At 38.7% G+C, this 23886-nt stretch overlaps 1 protein-coding gene across 4 annotated transcripts in view; it reads left to right on the top strand.

Annotated features, from left to right (window-relative positions):
- LOC146551962 (leucine-rich repeat and fibronectin type-III domain-containing protein 2) overlaps positions 1-23886 on the top strand; it is a 140100-nt gene that overhangs the window by 96831 nt on the left and 19383 nt on the right. For all 4 annotated transcript variants that reach the window (XM_085258185.1, XM_085258183.1, XM_085258184.1 and 1 more), the window contains one exon: positions 3562-3649. The gene's annotated coding sequence lies outside the window, so the exon portion shown is untranslated. The remainder of the gene's footprint in view (positions 1-3561; positions 3650-23886) is intronic.

Here is a 23886-nt window from a genome sequence, read left to right as displayed (position 1 = left end):
TGAAATTTCAAAGAAGGCAAATGAAATGGAATTTATTCATTTTACTTGATGCCATACTGAGATTAAGCACCCAGATTCAATAGTTTGTCTTTCAAATAATGCTACAAAAATCAACAGCCCTATTTAATTGAATATATGGATTCCAAGATTGACCTTCTTTCTTTTTTTAGAACTAGTTATCTTTGCTAGGAACTTGAAAATGCATTATATTACTGACAATTCGTTTTTTCAGTGAGCAGAGTTTTGCTATAATATCCACAATATCCAGATATTTTCATTAAAGACTTGTGATCCCTTTTTCTTATTACCAACTATTAAACAGGAAATAATGCTTCATAGCAAAATCCGATCCATAAAATTCAAACAAAGAACCAGTGAAAAACTTTACACGATAACACATTTGTCTTCAGAAGACATTGGTCTCTAGTGGGTGTTGCAATTATGACAGGGATAAAGGAGGAAGCGGAGTGATATTTTTAGTAACAATTTCTAACCAGCTTCAGCATTGCTGATTGTCTAGATCACAGCCTTCCTCCTCAGTCTGTATTTTCAGGTTCGAGAGGTGATGGTGAAAAGTCATATCTTCTCAAGATCACAGTTTATTTCCTGTTTGGACCTTCATGTTTTGCACTTTTTTCCACTTAGATTCATTCATTTCATTTTTATTTGCTGGTGAAGTTTAGTCACAAAAATCTCAGTTGGGTTTAGTCCAAATAAGGATCTTTTACTAAAATATGCCCCTAATGTTGCTATAAGCTACATACGTCACTGAAATCATGCCAAATTGCATAGAGTGTGAGAACATCCTGCATATATCTGTGACATGGCAGTGGCTTAGAAACTACGACATAGTCCTGGGACTAAGAACAAGCTGGTTTTATAGAAACTACAAAGTCTAGACTGTAGGTCAAGGTGGATTTGCCCTGATGATGATACACCTGTTGGTCAGGATTGTTTTGTTCTTGTGCCAAAACCTAATTAAACTTTTCCCATTGCACAGTCACATAATAATATCACTACATATTATGTCCACAATGCCTGAAGATTATTCAAATAGCAGTGAAATGGTTTCTCTGAGCACCTATGACATCAAGCTGTTTTCTTCATTGCCTGCTGGTTCACTAGATTTGATTTCAGCTGCTGAAACAGAATGTCCCCTCACTACCACTTCATTAAGCTGCTGATTTTACATTCATATTAAGTTCATATTTGTAAATGAACTATTTAAAGATCAATTTGATGGTGACTGAAACACGGAAAGAGGAGCAAACAGATTTCAAATGCATTATACATTTTATTAATAGGCTTGTTGTGTTGTTATAATGAAACTCTGCTCTCCTGGCATCTTTGAAAGTCTCAATTCCCTCAGTCATTTTCCAAGCCTGAATGGGCATCACAGCAGGTTATTTGCTCTAAGCAGTGTCTTTAAATGCAGACAGTTAATGACAGCAGGTCAATAATGTGTTATTTGCATTCCCTGGCTGCTGTGCCTTAAAGGCTAATAATGACATTATAACCGGGGAAATCTCAAATGATCAGCATCAACCCACCACACACCTTCTCAGATCATTTCACCTTAAATATTCCAGGAAGTCAGATCAATTCTCTTAGGTAAGTATGTGGTGCATGCTGTGTTTGGTAACACTGAGACTGACAGGTCAAGTCCAACTGGGGACCAGCTAAAAGCTGAGGTTGTTCTTTTTGTAGGATTCCTTGGTCTTGTGACAACTGTTGATGAGCAAAATCTAGCCTGGATGGAAAATACAGCTAGTAGTGCTCTTGGACACCTTCAATTCACCAGCCTGTCATTGTGAGATGATGAGGAAAGGGGATGCAGGAGAAAAATGAACCTGAATGAAACAAGGTGTGTTATGAGACATTGAAGACAGGCAAGAAGAGAACAGTAGATAAAAAGGGGTTTCAGTGAAAGGGAGCATTGACTAGCTATGAAAAGATGGCTACCCGTCCCTGACCCTGGTTCTACCGGAGGTTTGTTCCTGTTAAACAGGGATTTTTCTTTCTCACGGTCTCCAAGTGCTCGCTCATGTGCTTGGTCATGTGATTGTCTGGGTTTTCTCTGTATTATTGTATAGTCTTTACCTTACAATATAAAGAACCTTGAGGTGATTGTTCCCGTGATTCGGTTCCAGAAAAATACAAAATTGAAACTAGAGAATTTGGATCGTTTGGCTTTTGTGTAGTTAGGCAAGATTCAGTAAGAATCTGGTATGAGGCGCTAACCCACACCAGCCCCATTAGGGTCTATTCCCTCCTGTCAGCAGTCTTTCCAGGCTGTCATCTGGTCTTTCCCTGATTGTCAGCTGCCCTTTTGCAGCGGTCACTGGATCACTCCAGAGTTCTGATTCAGTAAGAAGGACTAGATGTTACAGTCCCTGATAATGCATTACTTTAGATGGAGAGACTCTTGAGGAAAGGCAGCCCAGAAACTTTGTCGCAGCACGCATCATTGTGTGCCCTGAGCTAGAATCTAATATTGGGTGTGGCTGGCTAAGCTCTAGACTGGGAACTGCTACTGGTTGGATTTGACTGAGTTCCGATCTGGAGACTATGGGGGAGTCTGTACAACAATGAACTTCGAATTGGGTGCTGATGCCCTGAGGACTGTGGGGATTCTCCTGCCTCTGGACTTCAATTGACTGATTTGACTTACTTATTAAAAAGCAAGAGAGAAGTGATACTCCCTAAAGGATAAGTGGAATACCAATATGTTTGTTATCAATGTAGAAAAGAAAGAGTCATTAATTTTCTGAACATCACTTACAGCAAGACCATGTTTTCAAAGCACACTCTTAGAGATTATATTGTTCACTGTAGATGGCATATAATGCATGTAAGAACAAAAAAATGGTTATGCATGATATCCTGCATTAAGTCTGTAATGCAGCACATACATGAATCTGTGCCCAAACAGATTCATAGACACGCATTCAAACACACCCACACTCTTACTCCCACAGACGGCAAAGACATAGCACAGCTTCCAGACTGTGTGTTTAGAAAGGCAAACAGCTTGTAGGGACAACTGGTCGCAAAAAATGAAAGAAAAGAGACAAATAATGTGCATTAAGTCATTGCAGAGATTATAATGTCACTCGGGAGCTGCAGCCCTGCACAAACACCCTGCTGTGCTCTATTTCAATAATTTTCCATAAACCAATCTAATCTCCCTCCCTCCTACACTGTGCTTTAAGAAGATTTTATAGGCTTTTGTTTGAGAAGCAGATAATTCCTTATAAATCATAATAGCGCTCCCTGAATTGTAAAAGGTTTCTCAGCTTAGTGGCATGATTGGTTCACAGCAAGTATGCATGATAACACCTGTATTGTTTGCGATGGACTTCAGATGGCCTTATTTCAGACCACACAATACAAAGTTATTTTCGCACAGACATATATCTGACATGTACGATATGAAGTGTGATTTGTCACCGCATGTGTTCTTCCTAATTAAAATAGTCCTTAGCAGAAGTATATTGCAATTGAACTTTGGTGACCTTTTCATTTTTGGCTTCTTATATACTTCTCTTTTATTTTGTCCAGGCTAATTCTTCACCTTGCACTTTGAGTGTGAATGTGTGGCCTTGAGATATTTCCAAGGGACCATATGGCAAAATACCGCACAATATAGGTAAGATTTGATCTCGTTTTGTCAATTTTTGTGTCGGAGACAGGAATAGTTTGTCCTTGACCTTTCTTTTCCCAGCACACATACAAAATGAGGGCTTGGCAGGATATCCACTATTCAAAAGATATTTAATCCAATAAATATTATGGAAATGTAAGAAAGACATGATAGTGCACAGTGTTTCTTTTTATAGTGTATGTAACCTTTCTCTCAATGGCTAAAAAAGAAACTACAGTGTTTAATACCCTGTAGTTTCTTTCAGTGAATTAGCAGCTATGTCAACATATTCGACTGTCTCATTAAGTGTATAGCTCACTGTCATCAAGTGAAACCTCTTTTCTCTCATTTCCATTAAATTCATTCCCACATACAGCTGTTACCCCATACCTAAATGCCCTGAGTAGGAAATCCCAATTTGACTCCTACCAGACTCTTACAGCCATTAGTGAGCATTTCTTTTCTTCAAAGTCTTGAAATAAAGTGAAACTGTCAAAATATATCCTAAAAATTTCCATAACAGATGTGGAGAACATAAACAAGTCAAACAGTCTAATAACACTGCCCTCCACATATTAGGCCTTGCATATTATTTAGTCATTGCAGGCACAAAGTATTCTAGTTTTCACCTGTCATGTACATAGCCTGTCTTAGCTGCCAAAAAGGTGAATTAAATGGACTTAAAAGTGTTGCGTTCTTGCACAATTAACCACCTACCAAAACGTGTGTGCTATATTTCTGTTTTTACAGAGTAATTTTTAGTATGGTCTGTCGGTGAAAAGGTTTAATAACTACATTAACATCATATTGATGATCTAAAGTGACGCACCACCAATTTTACACACACACACACACACACACACACGGGTCATTGCTCGTAATATTACTGCTGCTCACTTTGTGAAAATAGTTGCATAATATCTTCAGTGACTCAGCAGGGAGCCTTTCAAAGTTTGAAAGAGAAAACCCTGATGATTTCTAAATTCAGAGACAAATGCCTACAAAGTAAATGTAAGGTGGGTAAATACATAAGCAGTGAGATGATATTATTTGGATGCACTGTGGGAAATATTCCACCAATTTTGCATGTCAGAGTACATCTACTCAGGAAATTATTACCCTGCATTTGAAAACAATTGAATATCTTCTGAGACCCTGCAGAACTTTGACAAAATTACTCGATAGATAAACAATCCTATTGGCTGAGTGTTCAATAAAGTGTTAAACCGAAACATTCACAATAGCAAAGGAGAAACCATTCAGCTTTGCTCCAAATCAGTCTCAAGGTTGCCTGTGTTACATTTTTGTCACACACCTACCTATTCATCTTGATTTTCTTGTCTGAAGTCCCTGTGAAATATGAATACAAAAATGGGCAGTAACTGTCTGTTTCCAGTGAAACTACGACAGTCCCGCTCCTGACAGAACAATGTTGACACGATAGCTATTCGGGGGCTTTAAGCGTTATCACATAATCTTGATCAGCAGATGGAAGTGCCCACTTGTTCAAATTTATATTTGAGTTACAGGGTGATGCACAAAGCACTCAAAGAGTTATCTGGAGTGATTTTTGGATTGACAGACTTGGAATTATAGAAACAAGCATTAAGAAAGCCAATGTTAAGGATGCCAATATCATGCCTATACAATTAGTATAGGAAAAAATAAACACCACTTGCTGTTTCCACCACAGACTCTCTATATAGGTTCATGTATTCATGTCCCACCAATTAATTACACTGATTTGCAGTTTTTAGACTGTACCAACTTTAACTTTTCCAGCTAAGGTCCCAAATTGGAAGCAGCGAGACTAAAGTAAAAAAAAAAATGTAAAAACTTACAGTAATGCAAACAAAGATGAATTCACACGTGAGCAAATGTTAGATGATTAAGCTACAAGGAATGCAGGAGGGATAGCAAGTGTCAATCAATCACCACATACCAAGCGTCAAAGCCTTAACTTCCCAGTAATAGTACAACAATATTCAAAATGACCTCCGCCATCAAACAGGGAGATGCTAAAATTAGCCAATCAAGATGGTAATGACTTGTTGAAAAAGAGGGTGACTAGCTGTGATTATTCTGAATGGAGTTCATTTGGTGTGAAGGATTTTTTTGGTGTCAATATTTAGTAGCTGTTCAGTCTGAAACACAATCAAATAAAAATGCTGATTTTGCAAATAAATTCTTAAGGGAACTATGCAAAGTTTTCCTGGGTCAGGGGTCAGCAGTTAGCTGACTAACTTATTTGCCTTATTTCTTGTATATATGCTAAAGTTAGTGTTCCAGGTTGCTTTTTATTGCCTAAGTAGGTATCAGTCTACTCAAAAATCACACAAGAATGTTCTCCAAATGTTAAATTCCTTTAAAGGTTAAATTCCTGACCAACCTAAAGAGTTACACAACTGACTGAGAAGGATTACTTAGAAGGAGTTGGAACAGGGACGTAACTGAAAATTAGTGCATTTAGTCACTTTAGTGATACACTGACTAAATACTTTTAATATAGCATTTTAGTTTGTATTTGTATATTTGACAACTCAAATTATTTCTCAGTTTAGGACATATTTGCCCTCTCTTATACTTACTCACAGAGCTTTTTTTTATTTTTTTTAATTACTTGCACAATGGGATTCTGATGGCTATAAATGTGCTGAAAAAACTGACAGTGTGCATACTATGAACCATTTGTAGCTGTCTGATAAGTTGTTAAATGCAGACACCCATTATTCCACCTATACATCTGAATATAACATTAAACGTATGAAGAGGTTGCAGGTGCAGCAGAGTGTGATGATGATTATGGGTGCGATTCTATGATTATAAATGCTTCAAAATGAGGCTTCTGCTGTGAAAGTGATGTCACTGAGCATCAGTCTGGAGCCTCTGTGAAAGCTGTCCTACTTTCTTGATGCACACTTTAAATCCATCATGATATGCAGGAGATTCAATGCGATGCTCTTAGGCTTTTGACACTTTATTCTGGTTCACTCAGAAGGAAATGAAGCTCGTGAAAAAAATAGAGATATTTGAAGACATGCAGAATTATTTCCACTTTTTCTATTTTTATATCATTACTTTCTCCATTTGGCCTCAGTCTTAGTAAGCCCTGCAATGAAACAAAGCAATGCTTACATTCAGAGCTGCGGGGGATTTGTTTTCATCCAAAGTACGTCCAGCTTAGAGCATACAGTACTTAAAGAGAATGGATTTGTGTCTGGTTTTTGTTGGCACTGAGAGAATCAAACTGTTACAAATCATTTGAAGCTGGTACTTTGGCTCTGACATACCTTTTTTATACATCTAACACAGGTTTGGATTGGATGGATTTAATACAGTGTAATGTGATTATATTAATGCCCATAATATAAAGTAAAGTGCAGTTGTACAAGATGATTCATAGGTGTCTTTTGTGACGTGGAAGATGGTGCGTCACATATTTTCATTAATATCTTTTTTTGGTGAAAAGGAAACTCCTGAGGCTGAGAAGATAAAACACAGATAGATGAGGACATATTTTTAGACCTCACTGAGTGAAAGCTTGCTAAATCATTTTTGACCAACAGTAAGGGGAGCCGACAAGCTCTGACTCAGTAATTGCATTCCTCTTTGGAATGTCTCTGGAAATCCATCATGCATTGTTTCTGTTAGTTCCCCCTTTTCATCCCAGGATTCCAAGAACACTGAAATGTTAATGGAAACTGTTGGCACACATGCTACAGATGTTAACTTTCAAATTACAGGAGCCTTGCTATAGTCAGATAACATCTACATTTTCTCTTGTACTTAATTGCAATCTGCTTCAAATTAATCATCTGATAACTAAGTAAGATGAACAAATGTACAATAAGTATCACAACCTCCAAGCTGTAATTTATAATGAATATTCTATATAAACTTTAAGCCCAGTGGACATGTGCATTGTGAAGGAAAGCAGCCATCACCCAAATCCACATCTACTAATCCCTGTGCAGCACTTCTTAGCTCTCTAAGAGTATATCTCCTATCTTTTTGTAGGAGTCTTTGCTTTGCAAGTTTAACGTTTTGAATAACTCACAACAGTGACGAGCAGAAATTGTAGCATCTAAAATGGTAGATGTTTTCCATGTTCTTTGTTGCTCGCTTAGCATACAAGAGGCATAGGGAAATGTGGTTAACCTGGGTTTGTCAACAATCTAATGCTCACTAAAACAGAAAAACAGCCCGCTGAAACACAAAAAACACACAAAAAGAAAAATCTGTCAAATGTATTTGCTATTCTCTAACATGTTAAGATTGGCATGGTCTTATAATGTAAGTTAGCTAAGCTGACTTAAACAACCTCTGTTTTCTATTGTGAATGACAATTTTAAGAAATGCAAATATGTTTGGAAAACAACCTATCAAAGGAGCTTTGATTTGGTGAATCCTCTTGAAAATTTGAGAAAGAGGCCTCTGTTTCTTCCCATGGCTCCCTAGGAAAACCTAACCACTTATTATTTCTGCCTGAAAATATGATATGCCATGACAGAGTAGATTTTGTCACAGTTAGGTTGTCAGGATTGAATCTGTTCACAGCCTAAAATTCAAAACATGTCTGATACAATGTCGTCTGCTGCTACAGTCACAGATGTTACACAGAAGTACTGAATGGATGAAAACAGGTGGTCATCATCATCAGTGTGTAAAATTAAAATCAATTTGATCTTGTAAAATAATGCACTCTATCTACTAAGTGCCATAGCAGTACACCTATTTTACAGGTCTTGGAAATTGTCCATGTTTGGCTCTTTCTACTACCATTCAAAGTACAAATCAAGGCTTCTAGCTTGAAACAAAAAACCTCCTCACACATACTTGGTGTGAACACACTCTGAGTGTTTGTGTCTTGCAGCTGAGCGGCCACATGCATCGGCAGGAAGAAAGAGGCAGGTGTGATGACAGGAGGGAGGGCTGGTGGTAGAGGGGGGTTGGGGTGATCAGGAAATGGTGTAGGGAAATCTAATTTATTTTTCATACGCTGCTGAGATGGAATGTCATATATCATGCTATGCAGCAATTTTGTGCCCGTCCCAGGCTCACAAAAGATGAAAGAAAAGTGATCAAAGATACCGAGGGAGAAGTCAGCTGCTGGAGTTGCTATGGGATCCACTTCCAGTGAGAACAACATAAACTGTGTTGAATTACTCATCCAGTCGCTATTGGTTTTTAGTGTGGCACAATTCACTTCAAACATCAATGTTAGAAACTTCAACAATCTAACATCCTTTGGGTGAAGTATACACATTTTCTTAGATACGCAATGCTTTTACATTTTTATTGCATAATCAGAGATAAAAAGATTGAATGAAAATTGGACTAATCTACAGACAGAATGAACTAGATGTGTTAAAGAAACATCTGCACTGCCTTTTGATTGAAACTTAAAAAAAAGAAAAAAGAAAAAGAATAGCTTGCTAGGTTTTATTTAGACCACAGACTGTGTATAAATAAGCCCATGTTTAATGGTCATCAGATTTGCATTGCAAACACAGCCTGAATATACACTTGCTGGCAACTTCTATTGTATTGAAATCTGAAGACTGTGGAGTGCATTTGAGTAAAGTCAACTCATGGTCTTTCTCAACAAGCTCATTTGAAATGATTTGAGCTTTGAGCTTCGCCACATGTCAAGAAAATATTCCCACACCATTACACCACCACCAGCAGCCTTTGAGACAAGACAGGACTGATCCATGTTCGTTATGTCAAACTACGGGTTTGAATTTTGTTGCAAAAATCAAGACTCAACAGACTAGGCAATGTTTCCAGTCGTCTGTTGTCCAATTTTGTTGAGCCTGAGTAACTTGTAGCCTGCGTTTCTTATAACTGACAAGAGTGTCCAGATATAAGAAAGAGGGTTTTATATGCTGTGAGGTTAAAGATGCTCATCTGCATACCCTGGTAGTAATAAGTATATCTGAGTCTCTGTTGCTTTCCCATCAACTTGAAAGAGTCTGACCATTCACCTCTGACCTCTGGGATCAACAAGGCATTTTATTTCCAGAGAACTGCTTCTCACTGGATATTTTTGCTATTACAGCCAATTCTCTGTAAACCCCAGAGATGGTTCTGTGGGAAAGTAGATTGTAGATCAGCACTTTCTGAGTTGCTTAGACCAGCTTGTCTGGCAGTAACAACCATGCCATGTTCAAAGTCGCTCAAATCACCTTTCTTTCCCATTCTGATTCTGCTCAGTTTGAACTTCAGCAGGTCGTCTTGACCATGTCTACATAACTAAATGCACTGAGTTGCTTCCATAAGATTGCCTAATTAAATATTTATGTTAACAAGCAGCTGACAGTAACAGTAACAAGTGTACCTAATGAAGTGGAAAGTGAGTGTGGATAAGTTTATGGCAAATCTGGTCTTCTCCTTGTTTGATCCTAAGTAAATACTTTCCTTATGAGGTGACAGTCTGTTTCACACGTTCAGTTTTGTAAGTAATAAACCCCACTGGAAAAAAAAATAAGTTCACCATTTGAAAGTCCCTTGGGTTCCCACATCATGTCTGATTTCAAAATACCCAGGTGATGATAACCAAAACATTCAGCTCAAAGCTATCAGGTGAAATTTCACTAACCATGTGGTGCATCTTTATTCTGTGGTTTAGATACAGACTCTTCTTTATGTGTGAAGATCACTTGATTTTAAGGCTAAGACATGGAGTGAGTGAGTTTAAAACAAACCAAATGAAACCCTTTCCCATAAACTGAGAAAATGTAATGGCAGTAAGTGATTAAAATGGACAAGGAAAAACCTTTTCCTCGTTTCAGTCAAGTCAAGTCAAGTCAAGTTTATTTATAGAGCACATTTAAAAACAACCAAGGCTGACCAAAGTGCTGTACAGTAAATACAGATAAAAATACAATAGAACACAATTTCGTAATAACACCTCGCTGATAAAAATAAATTTCAGCCACACACATTGTTTCTATCACAAACCACTTTCAATTATTCTGCAAAGCTGCTGCATTTTTTAGTTTAATTATTAAACCATTGATGCTTCTGAGAGCTTTCAAATCTCCAAACATACCAAGGAATTGGCTGTGAATGTTGGCTTCTATGGCTCCTTTACTGTGTATCCTTTATGTGCTTTTTTTTGTTGTCGTCATTGTTGTTGGCCTTGGGGTTTTTTGTTGGGTTTTTTTGCCAGTTTGTTCTGCTATAAAACCATTCTGCAAAATAATAATTTTCTATACAGATCTAACCCTATTTTCTCCCAACTTCCAGGAGACCACAATTGTGGCTCAAATGCGATACTGACCACTCTTTATGAAGTTGAATGACCCATCATCGATATTAACATAGTAAAAAAAACAATACAACCACCCATGCCACTCCTTTTCAATTACTTTGGTTTATTTCTACTTGCAGCTCCTTATTGATTGGCTGCAGCATTCCTCTTTCTAACCTTTTCCTTTTTTTTCTGCTTTGAGAATTTTCTCCGCCTTACTACACTCCAGAGATCAACCAATTACAGTATCTATATCAGGCTTAGAAGCTCTTTCTACTTCACTGGCGCCATGGAAAATGTTCTGATCTGCCCCATGTCCCACGTTATGATTTCCAAAGGAGATATCAAGATACATGTAGAGTATAGAGCATACAGCATCTTCACTGCAAGAAATGTCCTTTTAGCAGGCCATTTGTTCTCTCATGCCTAGTTCTTTTCTTCCCCCCGCTGATGTAGTTTGCTAGTGGGTGTGTTATTATCTTCAAACGAACAACTGATATGCATTTTGAACAAGTGTAATGTTACCCCACTGCCAGATACGGTACATCAGTCTAGTTTTCAATAGTACTAGATTAATTGATTGACTGATGCTTTTTTTTTTTTCCCCAACACAACATTATTGCAGATCTAATTATCAAGGAACAACACTCAGCAAACCCACACAGCTCTTGTCTTTTGCTTTATGAAGATGAATAGAAACTAAATTAGTGAGGACTGTGGGTGGGTGTAACACTTGTTTTATCCCTATTCATTCTTTTCATTACTACATTCTGTCGCCTTCGACATTGCCCACGTCTGGTGCAACAAAATAAAAGTCTTTGAGTCTGTGTCAGAGCAACATGAATTTAATGAGCTCAAAGGTTTGCATTACTGATGGGGTTTTTTCTTTAAAGTGGACCTAATAAGCTTTTACATATTTTCTGCAAAATACAGTATATCCTCTCACAATGGTTGCTGCTCCTATTAAGCATGGAAAGACTTTATCCAAATATTGACATCAATGTATGCCATTATAGGGGAAAATGTCAGGCTTCAGACTGTTTTAAATGCTTGATTTCATACATGTTTTTTCCCTCCTTGAATCTGTTTGATGTTGTCAGAGGGAGTATCCCTAATGTGGCGATTTGAGCACAGAAACTACATTTGTGTATCATGCAAAGTAACTTTTGTAAAGTCCAAAAATAAAATGTGAACTTGTCTCCTTTAAGATCTGTTGATTTCAAAATATCATCTTTATATTCAGATTCAGATTACTGATGACTGTTTTGGTATTTCACCTTTGGTAATTAAAAAAGAAGTGTGAGATCAGACTACAGGCACAGATCTCATTTGTCACCCTTAAATGTTTCGTTTTTTACAAGTCAGTTCAATGTTTAGGCTCGAGGATCTTTGTGAAATTTGGATAAATAATTAAGCGGCATCAGTGCTGTCTTAGAGATATCACATTTTAATTGAAAGCATGCATAACAAACCAGAACCAATGACTTTTTAAGACAAGTGTTTACAAGAAATACACCACAGAGTTGTATCATGGGAAATGTAAGTCCCAGTGTTCTTGGAGTTTAACACAGTCTCATTAAAGAGAAATTGTCTTTTCTTTTAAAGTGTTTTGGTTTTTGCTTCTTAAAATTCAGAAGCAGAAAAAAGTTGATGGAAAATAAAGTTTCCAAGTAGAATTTTTATGAAATGTCATCCACATTGTGGCTGACTGGTGTAGTTGTTATTGTCGTTATGAAGACATCAGCAAGTGCAGCTTCAAGTGACGCCTTTGAAAATCCAGAGCACAAAACGCGTTCTTGTGTTTAACGACGGATGTAGTTATCATCACTGAAAGGAAGTCATTAAAACCAGAAAAATGTAATGCAGACTGACCTGACTGTTCTTCATTTTAATCCTGGAAAACCCATCAATGCATTTGAAATGACCCTTTTACACAATTATTGCCATATGCCTCTAAATTGGAGTTTTCAGCAGTGCTTCATAATACAGGCAGGTATTTTGTAGAATCAAGTTTCTGTATATTATAACTATTTCAAGCTGGAAGTTGATCTAAACCAGGGGTAGGCAACTCCAGGCCTCGAGTGCCGGTGTCCTGCAGGTTTTAGATGTTTCCTTGATCAAACACAGCTGATTCAAATGGCTAAATTACCTCCTCAACATGTATTGAAGTTCTCCAGGGGGCTGGTAATGAACTAATCATTTGATTCAGGTGTGTTGACCCAGGGTGATATCTAAAACCTGCAGGACACTGGTACTCGAGGCCTAGTGTTGCCTACCCCTGATCTAAACTTATTATTTATGTAGTTAAAAATTCAAAATCTTCAAACATTTCCAACATGATTTTCTCGTCCTTTATGGGGCGATCATGGCTTAAGAGTTGGGAGTTCGCCTTGTAATCGGAAGGTTGCCGGTTCGAGCCCCGGCTTGGACAGTCTCGGTCGTTGTGTCCTTGGGCAAGACACTTCACCCGTTGCCTACTGGTGGTGGTCAGAGGGCCCGGTGGCGCCAGTGTCCGGCAGCCTCGCTTCTGTCAGTGCGCCCCAGGGGGGCTGTGGCTACAATGTAGCTTGCCATCACCAGTGTGTGAATGGGTGGATGACTGGTTGTGTAAAGCGCTTTGGGGTCCTTAGGGACTAGTAAAGCGCTATATAAATACAGGCCATTTTACCATTTTAGTCGCAGCAGGGGTCACGAAGCTCAGTCAAGGTGAAGTTACAAACCCAGTTTTAGTTTAATACAGCAGGTCTTCTTACTTGATCAAAGCAGATGAATATTATTATTGCAGCATTCAACTGGAACAACAACAAGAATATTTCTTTATCGCTTGATGTAATTACTTATTACCACGGGATTACTTTGTGTTTTATTGATGTGATTTCATGTGATAATTAATGAGATTCAGTCCACAAATGAAACCCTCTGCAGCGGCACCCATCAGCTAAAGAAATTTAAATCAAACTAGGCCATCTCTGTTGCTCAAACCTGTTGCACACATTGAAGAGTTTCTGAAAAAGAGGAGAATTAATCAGCGCTAAGTTTTTGATCCCACTCCCCTATTCAGTGTGACAACCCCCCCGGAGCTCAGCTAATGCTGCTAAAATTTGCACAAGCGGGCATGTGCTTTTGTCAGATGTGTTTTTCTCACTGTGGAGAGGAAGAAAAGTTGTTTTGCTGTTTAACACAGAGTCAAAAGGCAGAAGATCAATCCTGATAAGAAAGAGCATCTTTTTTGTGATACTGTATCATTTTTTTCCTCTATAAATCATTTGCAGTTTCAACTTTCTTCTTTTTCCTGGTGCTGTCCCTCACCTGTCTCCCCTCTGTGATTAGCTTTCAATTTCAGTACAACATCAAGTGTAGGGCTTTTGTGGACAAGTATGTAGACAGAAATATGGTAGTCCAACATGTTTCATTGCTTCTCATTGCATCATAGCTTCTGCATTATTTTTATGCTTTGGAAATGTTTTTGAGAGGAAAGCATGAGTCCAAGGTCTTCTTTTATCCCCCTGAACATGTTCTCACAAGTGCGTGGGAAAAATTGAGCACTTTTTCAAAAAGTGTCTGATTGAAATGACAGACAGAATAAAAAAAGGAACTAACTGGTGACAAATCCTCTTTAGTATATGAGGCCAGATGTCTCTTATGGTGCTGGAAAATATATTGTACAGTTATCAGAGTCTATGAGATTCAAATGCAGTGAGGACAAGAAATAAACCAACACAGAAAATCGAATCTAATTTAAATCTGAAAAGATGAAGAGAAGAAACACCACGAACACTTAACTACAAACATAATTCACAGGTGACATGTCCTCAGCATAGATTTTCAAAGTTAGTAAGATTTGTTCTCTTTAAAGTGAAGAAAGAATTGTTCCAGATCATTAATATTGTTAAAACATTTAAAGGACTCCTTTAAAAAGAGAACAATAAGGTACAAAAGAGCTAGAGTTTAGAATCAAACTGCTTTACGTGGTGCAGGAGTATAGGATTTTTGAAGTACTGTGCATCAATGACATCCTTCTGAGGGTACCTTGTCAAAAGAAGCAGTGAGCATCCAGCAAGGATCGATAAATGGATTTCAGGAGGCCTCCAGACTGAGTTTGACAGTACACACACTGCTCTTTCTGACACTTGCTTTGAATGTTGTATTTCAATCAATATACTTTACTGAATGGGCATCTATGGTCAGCACAATCATCCCCACAGCTTATCGAGCCACAGTGTGCATTATGTGCTCTGCAGCTGTAGTCGTAAAACCCAATTTTCATACTGATACTAATGCTACGTGTGATTTATCATTAGTCAGACCTTAACGGATTATACCATTTGAACCATGGTGGTAATGCAATCGTAAAAAAAAGCCTGTTTGTTGTTAAGATAAATTAGTAGAACCTAGGCCAGACTTTATTTTGAAATGGTTACTTTTAGACATCTGTTTTCTGAACTGTGATGCAGCACAGGAAGAAGAGAATGTAGTGTGGAGAGAGCTGAATTAGAAATTTAACTCTAACAGATGACGCCAACAGAACAAAACAAAAAAAATAAAAAAATAAAAATAACAGAGTTGTGCCTTTGCCTTTGCTGCCTCCAGTATCACAAGTTGATTATATACTGGTGACACCACAAAGCCCACAGAGTTCAGAGGTGGGGAGACTCTGAAAAGTATTTATCTTCAAGCCTACTATAATTTTCCTGCTACTGTTTATTTATTTATTTGGATGTATATGCGCGCAAGCCTTCACTGATGGAAGATGACAAAAAGAGGCATCAGCATCTGTGACAGGGACGTTCACTATATCACTATACAGAATATGCAGCAAAGTGCATCTCACATCAAAGGGACGATTCTCCAAATTGCTGCCAGCTTTAATCATACGTCACTTTGATTTCTTTCATTATCTTTTATTATTGCTGATACTAATTAAAATGGACTCTTATCAGACTTTGAAAGGAAATCACATATTGAATAAGAAACAAGAAACAAAAGTTAATCCTTTTATTGTAGCAGGAATATTGGCTTTCTGAATTTCATGCAGATTATTTTGATTTGATGGGAATCTATTCTAGCAGCTCATCTTCAAACACATTTGAAACATCCTTCATTCTCCCTACAATGGAAGATTCACATCAGACATGTTCCTGTTTGACAAAAAGCTGGCTGACAGCTGGCTGATTACTTTTGTGCCCTTCATATTCTCCCCCCATTGTGTACCTCTGTCCCAGGCATATTTCTCTTCAATGAGTTCTACCTGTCAGCCATTTTGCAAACATGTAGACTCATTGTATATGAGGGACCCTATTTCAAGCCTCTTGTCTCTCATTCAGCAAGCTTAAGCTCTTTAACACATGCAGTATGAATTATATAACAATTCCCCATATGGACAGTCTTCTGAATAGCCACATATTTTCCTGGCATGAGTGTTTGCGAGCCACAAATGGAGACTAATCACCTCATATCATATCTGTCAACAGACTGATTAGCTTTCTCTCAATCTGAGGATAGGCTTGGGTTAAATTTATATTTGTTTACAGTTCTTGGTATTTGTTTTATCCTTCTTGCACTGACAGATGGGTGGAGTTTAGCACTTTAGAGTTCTCCGTGTTGGGTAAAGTTTGGATTACAGATGGCAGCATTAATTCCTCTTGCAAACACTTTCCCTCTGACTGTCTAGACATTTCATGTGCTTGCATTGTTTGAGCAGGTCAGCCAAAATAAGTAAAGCTTCCACTTCCCTTACTGTGAGGTCAGTAGGTCAGATAAGGTATCCCTATGAGATCTAAGCCAATGTCAGTGATGACCCCAATTTGAACCCTGCACTCAATCCTTAGGGTAAGGACTAGGGATGGAGGCAGCATTGACGATAACTCGGACTTCAGAGATCGAACAATGGAAAATAAAAACTTCCAACTGATGTTGAATAACAAATACATGGGCCACTGAGACTGGCAAGTGCTACATTATTTGTCAGTTGGCCAATAGTAGTTAATAAGGTCAATATACTTCATATCAGTGTATGACTGGAATATATGAGTTAATTTCTGATCATTTCAGACTTTACAGCTGCTGGAAGATTTTGTATGATTTCATCTTATTAGAAAAAAATACTTTAAGAGTTGTGGCATGGTAATCTTAATACACTGATTTAAAAGGAGATCACTCTGTAGTGCATTTTGTTATTTTTGTCATGTTTCAGACTTGTTTTAAAAATGAATTATCTTATCAGTCTACATGATTTTGTTAAATACAAATCCTAATGGTCCTCGAGATTAACAGGCAAAGTACAGACTGGAATTTGTTGCAGGGCCAACAAATATCTACGGGAAAGAATTCATGCTCACCTTCACGTCTGTGGCTACCAGCTAACCGAACCACACACATGTCTTTGAGAGGAAGCTAAAGTAAGATAAGATAAGATAAGATAAGATAAACTTTATTAGTCCCACGTGTGGGAAATTTGTTAGGTTAAGACCACTGACCTTTGCCAGTGCCATCTTACCCTTCCAACCATACATACATTACAACATCATATGGGGAAGACAGGTCAGAGAGGTATAACAATGGAAAATGCACAACATGAGGAAAGACGAGGAGAAAAAATAACTCCCCCCAGACTGAGCTCCAACAGGGAGATCATCCCAAAGGGTTTGTTCCTGCACAGTCATCTGTAAGGTTTACAGAAAGTGGCGTGGAAATGAGAAAATATTCAGTACCTCTTTTATGCAAGAGGTCAGAGAACATTGACCAGACTGCTTCAATCTAATAGAATCAAAACAGTCATTACAACCAAGGTAGCAGATAAGCTACCACTACAAAAACTATGCCGGTAGCAATCTGCAATCTACAGTCCAGATTCACACACCAAAACTAATGAATATGGAGAACTGAGACTTGAAGCATTTTCTAAACTATGTACATCATGTATTATCCTAAATAACCATATGATTGCCACTCTTACGATGCCTTTAAGTAGTCAGAGGGCCCGGTGGCGCCAGTGTCCGGCAGCCTCGCCTCTGTCAGTGCGCCTGTGGCTACAATGTAGCTTGCCATCACCAGTGTGTGAATGTGTGTGTGAATGGGTGAATGACTGGATATGTAAAGCGCTTTGGGGTCCTTAGGGACTAGGAAAGCGCTATATAAATACAGGCCATTTACCATACAGGCCATTTACTTTGTACTTTGCTAAGTAGCACCTTAGCTTGTTTTTTGTTATATAAGCTATTCATCATTAATCAGGTTCAACCAGTTCTATTCTTTGACATTTGACAGTGTTGCTTTAACCATTTAAAACATCCACATTAAGCTGCCTCCCTCTCTCTTTCACCTGGCACGCTCAAATTATGTATCTATACAAGGCTCAGTGCTTTCCATGACAGCTTCTTGTATGTTCCTGTCTTCCTCTGTCTTCCTCTTAAACTTAAATGTTCTGCTCTCATACTCTGCTAGCTCTCTGCCGTTTGGTTGGAGGATGACTGGTGCCAGTAATCAGCTTTTTCTGGTGGCTTGAAAAAGAAGTTAAGGCACTGAACAGCTGCCAGCCATCGTGTGCATGAGTGTGTGTCTGTTTGTGTGTGCATCTGAATGTCACCATAGATGGTAGTCTTTAAGCAGAGCACATGAGAAAGTGAAATAAAATTGAATTTTGAGGCTGTCAACCAGCACACTTTGAGCAGCCTGTCAAAATCTAATCACAGATGGCTTGATCAAACAGTGTGTCTCACTCTGGTAAAAGGTTTTCTGCCTTCCACATGTAAAATTAAGAAAATCTTCCACCCACAGAAAAAGACAGCCTGTAGGCTTTTGCATACAATGTGAGCTTGAGTGGCTTTGCCGCTGGTGTTGTGCTATACATTGGAGCTGTAACAAGGGTGATGGATGGAGGCTGTTACTCACAAGTGATTTGCATCATCTTTACTGTTGCCACAAAGCTTACGTGGGAACCATCATAAAACACATTTTTTCTCTCTTTTCATGGTAACAGAGAATATCTACAGTTGTTTCTCTCCTTTCTTTGGTCTTTAGCCTATCGGGCACAGCAGGGGGAAAAGGCGATTGGTCTCCATAAGTTTTTTTGCCCGGACTCCCTCTGCTCCAGTCGACCCTCCTTCGCACCGTGATCCACTTTTCCTTCTGAATGTTCCTAGGCTATACATCTCTTTCTTCCTTTTCCACCCTCCTCTCTACTGTATCTCACTCTCCCCCTCATTCTCACTCCCCACTGCAATGGCTCCATGTTGTGGTGCACCTTCAGGCTGTGTGTGGGATGATGTTGTGGGTTGGCATCTGGCAGCCTCTGATAAGAGAGCGAGTGAGCTGGTTCTATTCCTTCTGAGATTCTTTTGAATTTTTTTTTCTTTTTGGGGGGGGGTTTGACGGAGTGTCCAGGGAGACCACTGGCCAGGATTTTTTTTTCACAATGTCTGAAGGACAGTGCCAAGAATATACTATACAATAGAAGTGGAACACCCTAGTCTCACAGAAAAACATGAAATGATCATGACCCTATATATTCCATGGCTGAGCCATGTTATGTGGAATTATATGCTTTCCCATAGAAAACAACAAGCCTTTACACATAATTTTAATTGTCAGTGTAATATGTTGTCGTCATCACCAGCTTTCAGAAATTGTGAACTGCAAACCCAACCAGCTACTTTAATTTAGGCCCTAACGTCTGGACTGGGTACAGTAGGAACACACACACAAAACTTAATTTTTGGGCAGTTTCTCCCTTTCTTCTCTGCATTCTTCTCTCCTCTAGGGGAGGTTTCATTTGGGAGCACCGGTTGATAGCCATATTCAGATCTTTTTTCAGATGTGTTCAAGGCTGGTCTCTGGCTGGGCCACTCAAGGGCCATTGTCCTATTGGAAGATGAACCTTTTCTCCAGTCTGAGGTTCAGAAAACCCAGGAGCAGGTTATCATCAAGGATGTCTCTATACATGGCTGCATTCACCTTTCCGTCACTAGTCTCCCAGTTCCTGCTGCCAAAAAAATCCCCACAGCATGATGCTGCCACCACCATACTTCGGTATAGGGAAGATATTGGTCAGGTGATAAGTGGTGCCTAGTTTCCTCTAAACATGACGCTTGGCATTCAGCCCAAAGAGTTCAGTATTTGTTTCATCTGCCCAGAGAATTTTGTTTCTCAAGGTCTGAGGGCCCTTCAAGTGCCTTTGGAAAACTTTAGTCAGGCTGTCACTCTACAAGGCCTGATTCGTGAAGTGCTGCAGGCCTTCTGAAAAAAAAAACACACAAAAGGACAGCCTGCAGTGTTGCTCTTCAGAGAGCAACACTGGAGCTCTGTCAGAGTGGCCATTGGGTTCTTGGTTACCTCCCTGACCTAAGCTGTTTGTCCAGCTCTAGGAAGTCCTGGTGGTTCCAAACATCTCCCATTTACAAATGATGGGAGCCACTGTGCTCAGAGTGCACTCAGAAGTTGTGCACCTGAAGTTTTATTGTTATTGTTGCCTTTTGGGTTTTTTCCCCTAAACTCACTTTCTGTAAAAACAAAACAATAAGTAAAAAAATACCCTAAATAGACTGAGGAAACCCTTACCTATGCTAATAGGTTTTGTGGTTGTATCACTAAAAAATGACCATTACACTGTAGTTTCATCCACTGCTAATATGAAAGCTCTATGAGTGGCCTGTTTATCAAATACTGGCACAAAGGTGAGGAAATGTGTGTTTGAACTTGCAAAGAGGCACTCTGTAAAAGTTGACCTTGGAAAATCTAAATATTCCTTCACATAGTGATTGTGAATAGAAAATCTGAGCAATGGGCTGTAGTTTATCACAGTCATTTTTTATCTAGAAGCTATGCTTACCTCATAGGACAAATACTGCAATTTATGTGTATTAATTCGACTCCCAGTCCTCCTTTGTTGAATAGTGTGCCTTCCTAATAGAAACATCTCCCCTGTTTCACTTTTTCCATTTGTTTCATTTTGTGCTTGACCTAGGGCTAGAAGGGTGGGCATGGGGACTTTCACTATTTGTCAGTCTGCAATTAATTCAAAATGTTCCTCTGGGGAAAGAGCCAGACATACCTAACTGCTATAATCATCTCCATGTTTAGGCCCTGTGAGAGAATGTGGGGCATCATTAGCCACAGATTGATTGTAGCTTTGCTAGCAGTGGTATTAGATATCCTCTGCACAAGGAGTGTATTTGTATTTTGCTTCAAAACAAACAACAGACACTAATTTATTTGGATCACTGAGTTTAGCATATAAGATATTTTTTATGAAAAAAATGGGCTTGTTAGCATCGCTGCAACTAAGTGTTGCAGCTAGTGGGAGGAAGCAGAGGGATCTTTATCATAATAAAAGTTAAAGAGCATTTCTATATGATATTAGCTACAGTGAGAAAACCACGGTAAAAAGTAAGGAAAATCTTTCATGTGAAATGTTCAAAACTATGTTTTTATGTTGGATCAAGTTTTTATATCTTTTAAGATGTGTAATTAAGAAAGAATGAAGTTTTTTTAACCCAGTAAATAAATAATGTGGATTTGAGATACAAGATGATTTTGTAATGTACTTATTATAATTACTTGCCCAAAAGTTTGTCATATAAAAATTCACTGTAGATTTTCGAGAACTTTGAGTCTTTAAGATGTTTTCTTTCCTACAGCATTAGCCTTTTGGCTTTTTTACACTGATGCCTGGATTGTGTTGCAGACACAGACACAGTCAGCTCAAGGCCCAACAGATGAGCAATCATTCCTTTTATACTTCTTTGATGTCCGCTTGAAGTCTACCAGCTGGGGTGAATGTGTAGTTTGTCCATTGTAATGGCATAATTTAAATTCCCCATGGTCTAGTCTGCAAGGTTACAAATTTCAGGCAAACACTGGCATCCACACAGACCCTTTTACTCACCATCTGATGGAGATTTTCACTCAGGTCAAGCGGAGCTGAGTGGACCCTAGCGGACTCGTGGGTGCAAAAAGTATAATTCAGGCTTGAGGCAAATCACTATGAATAAAATATGACTTCACAACTTGCATATTTATTAATTTCTTATCCTCAGGCCTTGTGTGTCTCAGGATCTTGATTCTCGTGTTAGGCATGCTGTCAAGCATAGGAATACGTACAAAAAAAGTGATAATGCAGAGATACACATGTACACTGTCATGACCCTGAATATGTTACGCTTTGCTCCATCTCACACTTGAACGGTTCAGAAGGTCTGATCTGAAATTTCAGCAGTATTGTGCAAGAGGCCAACTAAATATTGAATGAATAAGAGACACAAGTAAGATGTTTTAGTTGGATAAAGGGAGCAAGAGCATGAGGCGTAGGCAATGACTTGTCAATTACCCATTTAAGTCTGATACGGAGCAGAACCTATGACTTGCCTCAGGTGGTGTGAGGGATGTTATGTGATGAATACAAGAGCGTATCCACCACTGGAACTATATATATAGCTTTAAAGTCAAATTTGAGTGGGAGATTTCTGAAAGTGCACAGAATACTGACTCATCCCTACAATACAATTTTACAATATATCCTTGTATACTACTAAACCCCTCCTATTAGCAGCTACAGAATTGGGTAATTCTTTAGTAATTTTGTCATTACAATATTCTAAAACGCTAGTTTGTTGTGATTCTTCTCTCTATTCGTTGCTTTTTTTTTACTTTTTATTCAGGGCCTTTTATATAAACTAAACATGGTTAAACATGAAAATAAAAAAGTAATGAATGAAAGGACTGTAAAAACTGTGGTGCAGTCATGATTACAGACTCTTTTTGGTTTGCTGTAGCTCTCTCCTCTTAAACTAATTGCTTTGCTGCAGTCTTAACTTTATGGCTAACAACAGACCTGACGGATAAGTCACACATACAGGTATAGTTGAGCCTTTGCTACACTGTTTGGCATAAAATAATTGTGTGACAGCTTTTCAATGATCAGCATTTTCACTGTAGTTTGTTTGGACGAGCTGCCCACAGCGAGCTTTCAACACATCTGCTGAAAAACGATATCAATGGGGAAACTGCCTCAGCCAGCTAAAATTCAAACTGAAGCATTCAGTGAAAGAATCTGAGTAATTACAACTCTCACGTGACGGGACTGAAATGCCAGTGACCAACAACGATGTCACCAGCTAATTTCTTTACCTAGGAGGAGCGGCGTCAAGTGTGTGTCACTGTGCGACAACCTCCAGATGGTTTAAGCAGCCTACATCATTATGGTGGTTGAAAAGAAAATAAAACCCTGTCAAAGCCCGACTCTCCATCTGCAGGATCCGCGTCTTAATCATGCTTCTGGCACATTTTTGTTGCACAATATCCCTGACAATTCAGTGCAACCTGTTCTGCTCAGATGATTCAGCTTCACCTCCACTGGCACATTATCTGCTGAATATGAATTAAGCTCATATCAGACATTCCAGACTGCCTGTGCACATTGTATAGCCATCATGATCAAGCTTCTTACTTGGCTTAAGACTCTGGCAGCTCACGTCTTAATTTATCTTAAAACTTATTAACATTTTTATTAATTTTTTTTTTAATCTAAAGACCACTAGCATTGTCCAAATTGCTTCTCTGCCTTTTTTAGACTTGAAAACATTATGGAATTTTAGCATGTGAGATATTATTATGCCAGACAAAACAACAGCGATAGATGGACATTGTCTAATTTGATAAAGGTTAATTGGGTCAGAAAATAGCTTTAAAATGATGAACAGTCACATTTCTAACTGCTGGCCTCAAGTTGGCATCAATTAATTTGTTGCTGTTTGAGGGTGTTCAACCCCCCACCCCCTTCCTCACCTACAGTACCCGCCATCTTCCCCGCACCCCACCTCCTGTTGTTAGCACTCATTTCTGTGCAAGGGCAGGAAATCTTTATCTTTATTGCAGGGTTTGTGAGTATTCTTTGATTAATTATCACGTGCGTGACAACATGTGTTTGCCTTTGGATGTCAGCGATATGCCTGCACTGAGCACATGACAAAGGTAAACTAGAGGAATGAAGAAG

Source organism: Mchenga conophoros, linkage group LG19 (genome assembly GCF_057382185.1).
Source record: "Mchenga conophoros isolate Kocher_MC1m ecotype Shallow Benthic linkage group LG19, M_conophoros_male_GT1.1, whole genome shotgun sequence".
Taxonomy (NCBI): Eukaryota; Metazoa; Chordata; class Actinopteri; order Cichliformes; family Cichlidae; genus Mchenga; species Mchenga conophoros.
This window is presented reverse-complemented; position numbering and strand designations above follow the sequence as displayed.